Below are 7,291 nucleotides of genomic sequence, written 5' to 3' on the forward strand. Positions count from 1 at the left end.
AAAACTCACCGTCTATACTAGATTCTCTTTTCATTTAACATTATTGGTATCAGTGCTATCAGAGATTCACTAATGCTGTTGTTTTTTCTTATTCACTTATGCCATCATTGCAGCAATATGGTTACATACTATCTCTTGAATCAGTTTGTAAACATTGGTGGAGAATAGAAAATAACTTGAAAGAAAAATTAGTTTTAATACTGTGAGAGCTGCAGCAAAATCGAATAAATCCCACTTATTTCTCTTGTCTTTGGTAACTGCATACCCTATATAATGATAACACTTGACGTTTACACTTGGCGATAGTTGAGGCCAGTTAATTCAGGGTAATTGGGCCTGTTTGAAGAACAGCAAAAGAGTTTAGAGTTATTTGTTATAAACTTTTAATAACTTAATGAATATCTTTATTCCAAAACACAAAATAGCAGCTGTGCAGAGCTAAACGCTGCTCTAGCTCTGAAATCGAAATCCGAAATTTTCGTTGAAGTATTATTAGCGCTGAAGTCAAATAGATCACATTCGGAAATCGTCAAGTCAAATTATGGCCTGCTTGGTAGCGAAATGTAAATAAGGAAGAAATATTTCATGAAAATATGACATTTGATTGTGACAGCTGGTTTCAAGTTGGTCGGCAAATATATTTTATTGATGTTTGTTGATTTGACAATTACACCTGGATGTGTTCACCTAATAATATGATTGCCTACCTTACAAGTTCCTATATCCAATATGTCGGTAATTTATTGTGACACGGATCATAGAGTAAGTAGAAAGCTCTCAGCAGACTTGGATCTCAACGTGATTTTCAATCCTCATTTCAAGCTATGAACACAATACTTGGCATTTTTCTTTTTCTTCAAATACAGAAACTTTATGTCCTGTCAAAAAAAAAAAAAAAGAAATAAGTATCAGTTCTATTTTAAATGATTTTATCTATAATTACAATGGGAGAAAAGAAGTCTAAAGTAACAGCATGTTAAACTAAATATATCACAATTTACTGTTGTATGTCTTTTAGTGACGGGGTCGGTTTCCAGTGTTAATTCAGTGTAAAAGAGTAATAAATCTTTCGTGCATCTGTCAATGTAGGATGGATATTGCGTCTTAGAAACAAACCAATTTATAGAGAAACTGCAGAAATAATAAAAGTGTGATGTTGATTAAATAGCACTAAAATATACTCGTAAATGATAATGGTCTCCATCAGCAATAATTAGTTAGCAGGGCTGTAGGGAAGTGAAATGCATACAAGCAAGTGCTATAACTCTTTTCCTCTATTCATCAAATTGAAGCGAAAATCAAAGTCTGAAATTTTGCTCACGGGAACTACAGTTATGAAATTATTGTTTAACATAATAATAATAATAATAATAATAATAATAATAATAATAATAATAATAATAATAATAATGATAATGCCAACAAAAACAACAACAATAATAATATGTCCTGGTGCAATAACGGACAGTGGCTCTCATGGCTTCTGATCTTAACTGATTGGAAGTGTTATCATGTACATTGTTTTGTCTTGGTATAAAAGATGGGCTGCAGCAAATATTCTGCTCAATACCACAGATTTGCTTGTCAGTTGTTTGACCTTAACCAGTTGAGTATGTCTTTTGGTGGCTGGCGATATGTGCATCTCTGATCACGAGCAGAAGTAGTAGGAGAGCATCATAGCTATGTGTTGAGAGGAATTCTTTGGGGCTTGCATAGTTCACCTCTGGAAACATGGGTGTTTTGTTCAAAACACTTTTGAGCGGGATGGGCTACTTGATCTTACGAAAGTGCTAACTGGACCCCACTTAGTTGGCCGGTATTTCGTCTGTCTTTACGTTCTTGGTTCAAGTTTTGCCAAGATCGACTTTACCTTTCATCCTTTCAGGGTCGATAAATTAAGTACCAGTTGCGTACTGGGGTCGATCTAATAGACTGGCCCCCTACCCCAAAATGTCGGGCTTTGTGAAAAGAGTAGAAAAGAATATTAGACATGTTAAAGGCGACGAGCTGGCTGAAACGTTAGCACGTCGAGCGAAATGCTTAGCGGTATTTCGTCTGCCGTTACGTTCTGAGTTCAAATTCCGCCGAGGTCGACTTTGACTTTCATCCTTTCGGGGTCGATAAATTAAGTACCAGTTACACACTGGGGTCAATGTAATCGACTTAATCCCTTTGTCTGTCCATGTTTGTCCCCTCTATGTTTAGCCCCTTGTGGGCAATAAAGAAATAAGAAACGTTAGCACGCCGGACGAAATGCTCAGCGGTATTTTCGTTGAAATTCCACCGAGGTCGACTTTGCCTTTTATACTTTTAGGGTCGATAAATTGAGTACCAGTTGTGTTCTGGACTCGATCTAATCGACTGACGCCCTCTCCGAAATTTTCGGGCCTTGTTATTAGACTTGTTAAAGGCGACGAGCTGGCAGAAAAGTTAGCACGCCGGACGAAATGCTTAACGGCATTTCGTCCGTCTTTGTCTTTTTGCCGACGTCGACTATGTTTTTCATCCTTTCGCGGTGAACTGTCCCCCTCCCCTAAATTACAGGCCTTGTGCCTATAAGGAAAAGATTAATACTATTTTTATTACTTTTAAAATTTCTTGTTTAATTACCTTTAATTGCATATTTTTCTCAAATCCGTTTTAGTCTATATTTCGTTTACCTATATTTTATCTGTGGCTGTTAGCACACCGAGCAAAATACTCCGCAGCATTTCGTCCATCTCTCCGTCTCACCCTTTCGGGGTCGATAAATTAAGTACCAGTGAAACAGTGGGGTCAGGCCTTGTCCCTTTAGTAAAAATGCTTGTTTCATCTTCGGCTATTCGTTTCTCAGTAATTCTAAACCAACGACTAACTCGTTCATTTTATAGTAGCAATTGCCTAAATTTTTGGTATTTCTATAATTTTTGCTACACCATTGTTCCCAACAACATAGATATTTCAAATTTCTTTACAGTCTAACTTAAACGTTTTAGATTATTTTAAATTGCATAAACTAATTTTAACATGTTAATCTGCATATATTATTCACCATTTTAATCTTTTTTTAGAAATTGTCATTTTTAGAATATTTTAGTATTTTCAACAATTTTAATCAGCAGTTTTTAAATTTAACTGTCCTTCTAGATTATTCATTCAGTGTTGTTCTTTTCTTCATGTTGTTTACGTATTCTTTCTTCTTGTCTTTGTCTTATTTTCTTCTTTTTTTCTGGTTTGTTTTTCTCTCCCATCCTTTTCACTTTATTTCTCATTTCTCTCACAGCTTGTTTTTCCCTTCTGTACTCTTATTTCTTCCATCAAATTATTTTCACCGTCACATTATTCAGCTTCTTTATTCTCAAGTTTTACGATCACTAGCTCAGAGTACGCACACACAAGAAAACAAGATATTTTATACGAGCGGAATATAAAGAAATACAGGTGAAAATGCACTTGCGGTCTTTAGGAAGATTTATTTAGATTAACTTAATCGGTTTTAGAATTTCCTGATTTTCAAAAGTAGTGTCAGATGAGGATAGTTGGAGGCATAGTGTGTCGTCTTTGATTGATGTTTAAAATTTCTCCCCGTTTTAGGAGGGAACATGTCTCAAAATGTCCTTTGTTAAAATACAGTTTTAACAAAATACATTCCCTTATTTTCTCCGTAATTCAGGAACTTAAATTCTTTTGCCGTAGTTATGACATTCTTCACTACGGTTTTCGGCTATTTTTTCCACTGAAGGAATACAATTAGCTTTATGTGTGGTCCCTTCATCACTTCTTCACGATTTCCCTCTGCTCTCCTTAAACTTTTGTATTTGTAAACGTTGATAAAAGACATGCATTTCTCTCCCATTTTACTCTCAAGAAAGGAAACCTAAGCCAGTTTAAAATTTTCATCGGCACTTGTCGCAGGACCCATATTTCATATGCAGATGCATGTTACGTAAGTTATGGCCAAACAGCGACTGAGATAAGGCTTTACATGATTCTTCTTTTCTTGGGTGTCTCTTCTCAAGAAGAAGATGGAAATGGGTATCTTCTAGCAATGTCTACAAATACAAAAGGTGTGAGGAAGCGAAGAAAACAGTTAAATGCAAGGAGTCGTTCATAGGAGACACTAGATGGAGACATCACGTGACAAAGACCAGACATATAGAGTCGATTAAATCCTGTTCTTTTGTTCTCATTGTTCTTCACTGTATATCTTTAGTGCTCCTTGTAAATATTCGTCTCGAACTTTACATATGTTTATCTACTTTCCTATTTCCACAACAGATAACGATTGTTCGTATGGACGACTTTACCTGCAGAGGCGCCGCCAGTCGTAGATGACGTGGCTGGAGTTTCAGTTCTCCTCCATTTGAGCACAACTCTATGTTAACTGTACCCAGTTTATTTTGTATATGTATGGATGTGTGTATGAATGTATGGATGTATGGATGTATACAATATAAGAGTATTAAATGTATTTTGTAAATTAGGAGTACGCCAAAGGAAGTTGAACAATCTCAGTCGGTTATACGTGCATGTATATCTGGCAAATGATTGTTAGAGGTGAAATCATTGAAGAAAACGCCATATTTGTCTAAAGAGGTCCTTTACATCGTTATAGTCGCTCCTGTCAGAAACGTTTTAACTTAGTGATCGGCCTGCTAGAAATATTTAAAACCCACAGTACTGTTTCACAAAGTTCGACTTAGAATATACAAATAGATTGCTATGATTGCATACACAATAGAGAGAATGGTTGAGAGGGAACAAAGAATGGGCGTGAGAAATATGTGTGTTTGGAGAGAAAAGCAGCGTGAGAAAGAAGACAGGCATGATGAGGTTAAACATAATAGCTAGCATTAGAGGTGTCGTAAAGGAGAGGAGGATTAGTAAAGGGGTTAGATCGTCGGATAGATTCTCTTTACGGTGCTCGTTATGGATCTTTATGTTCTGGGTTCAAATTACGCTGAGATCAAATTTGCTTTTTATACTTTCGGAGTTGATAAAATAAAATAGCACTAAAGCACAAGGGACGATATAATCGTCCAACTAGTCCTCTAAAAAACTGGGAACTTCGTACATAAATGACAAATTATTATGAGTCGCATAGTAGCGATAAACATTTGTCGTTGCTGTTATTTGTTGCAACGTACGTTTTATTATTGTGGTTATTTGAAACTACATTGGAGAACATCCGTAGTGGCTAAGCATCTAACTGGAGTAGGAACATCCCATACAGAATTCCAAACAGCCACAATGGCGAAACGTACGTCGGGAACAAATAGTATAAATTTGTGCTTATCGTAATTTCTCTCTTTCTCTCTCTCTCTCTCTCTCTCTCACACACACACACACACACACACACACACACACACACACACACACACACACACACACACACACACATACATATATATACATACATACACATGCATACGTACGTACACACACGTATGCATACATAAATACAAATACACACACACACACTCACATACATACATACATACATACATACATACATACATACATACATACATACATACATGCATGCATGCATGTATGCATGCAATCTTGAGAAATTAGGTTTCGCAAGACCAGAAAGCTGAAAGTTGATTCGAAGACTACAGATCCAATCCATCACAGGAACTGTAAAATTCTGTAAAACTTTCCAGAAGTTTTTCATTTAAATATATATGAGCATGTCCAGGTATGCAACTATATGCACGAGAAGACATACACAAAACAAAACGTACAAATTTGCACACATACATACATACATACATACATACATACATACATACATACATACATACATACATAAAAAAAAGTACCCTGTTGTTGGTGTTGAAATTCCAGTGAAGGATCCTTGGATCTAGGTTAGAAACCGGTTCTTTCTCTATTGGCAAGAAACCTTGAAATAAAACTGAACAATGACATACATACATACATACATACATACATGGATGGATGCGTGTTATGGATGTGTGTTAATGAAGTTTTCTCTCGTGAACCTACGATTTAGTCGCTGGCATCTGAATTTATGATCTCCCTGTAGTATTTAAAAGACTAGTTTCACGGCTTTATTGCTGTACGTAACATACTGCGTCTGTTTAAAGGTTGTTTGTGAGAAACCCTACGTCACAGAGGTATAGTAAAGCAATAAATATTTTAGTGTACGTTCACGTTTTATCTGTAAATAGAGTATTTTCACTTATTAAACGAAATAATGAGCAATTATCTACTTGCAAGAGTATCGCCGTGGCACTCCGTCGGTTGCGACGACGAGGGTTCCGGTTGATCTGATCAACGGAACAGTCTGCTCGTGAAATTAACGTGCAAGTGGCTGAGTACTCCCCAGGCACGTGTACCCTTAACGTAGTTCTCGGAGAGATTCAGCGTGACACAGAGTGTGACAAGGCTGACCCTTTGAAAATACAGGTACAACAGAAACAGGAAGAAAGAGTGAGAGAAAGTTGTGGTGAAAGAGTGTAGAAGGGTTCACCACCCCACCCCCTTCCGGAGCCTCGTGGAGCTTTAGGTGTTTTCGCTCTATAAACACACACAACACCTGGACTAGGAATCGAAACAGCGATCCTACGATCGCGAGTCTACTGCCCCTAACCACTGGGCCATTGCGCCTCCACAAGTAAAAGTATACACATTCATATACGTGTTACTAACTAGCTACACATACACACACATACACACGCACTTACGCACACATACACACACATACACACGCACTTACGCACACATATACACACATACACACATGTCCATTAAAGATTTCCCCTGACCCACTTCCCAAGGACTGAGATAAACAAAACCATGGCATAATTATTAGTCCTTCTCTTAGCACCATCAGCAGAGAAAATATTTCCATACTGAATTGTGTTACTTTACGACTATTAGATGATAGGTTAGCAGTTCGATAAATAGAACCGATATAATAAGTACCAAACCTGAAGTAAGCACTGGAGTTGAAATAATCGACTAAGAATTCCTGGAGACAGTTCTTCAACAAGGCTGCAGTTCGATGTAAGAGGCGTCACACTTGTAAAGAAAATGTCTGTATTGGTTCTTATATCGAACCTTCGAAGGCGCATGGCTAAATGGTTAGGGTATTCGGCCCGAGACCGTAAGAGCGTGAGTTCGATTCTCAGTGGCACGCTGTGTCCTTGAGCAAGACACTTTATTTCATATTGCTCAGTCTACTCGGCTGGCAATATGAGTTACACACGTATTTCAAAAGAAGCAGCCTTATCACATTGTCTCTCACGCTGAATCTCCTGGAGAACTATTTTAAGGTTTTGCGTGT

The 7,291-nt window shown here is 37.3% G+C and overlaps 1 long non-coding RNA gene across 1 annotated transcript in view; it reads right to left on the reverse strand.

The window, feature by feature from the left end:
- Positions 1-492: 492 nt before the first annotated feature.
- LOC128248532 (uncharacterized) overlaps positions 493-7,291 on the reverse strand; it is a 28,607-nt gene continuing 21,808 nt past the window's right edge. The window contains exon 3 of the long non-coding RNA XR_008264707.2: positions 493-878. This is a non-coding gene — a long non-coding RNA (uncharacterized LOC128248532). The remainder of the gene's footprint in view (positions 879-7,291) is intronic.

The sequence above is a fragment of the Octopus bimaculoides genome, chromosome 8 (genome assembly GCF_046866305.1).
Source record: "Octopus bimaculoides isolate indiv1 chromosome 8, ASM4686630v1, whole genome shotgun sequence".
Lineage (NCBI taxonomy): Eukaryota > Metazoa > Mollusca > Cephalopoda > Octopoda > Octopodidae > Octopus > Octopus bimaculoides.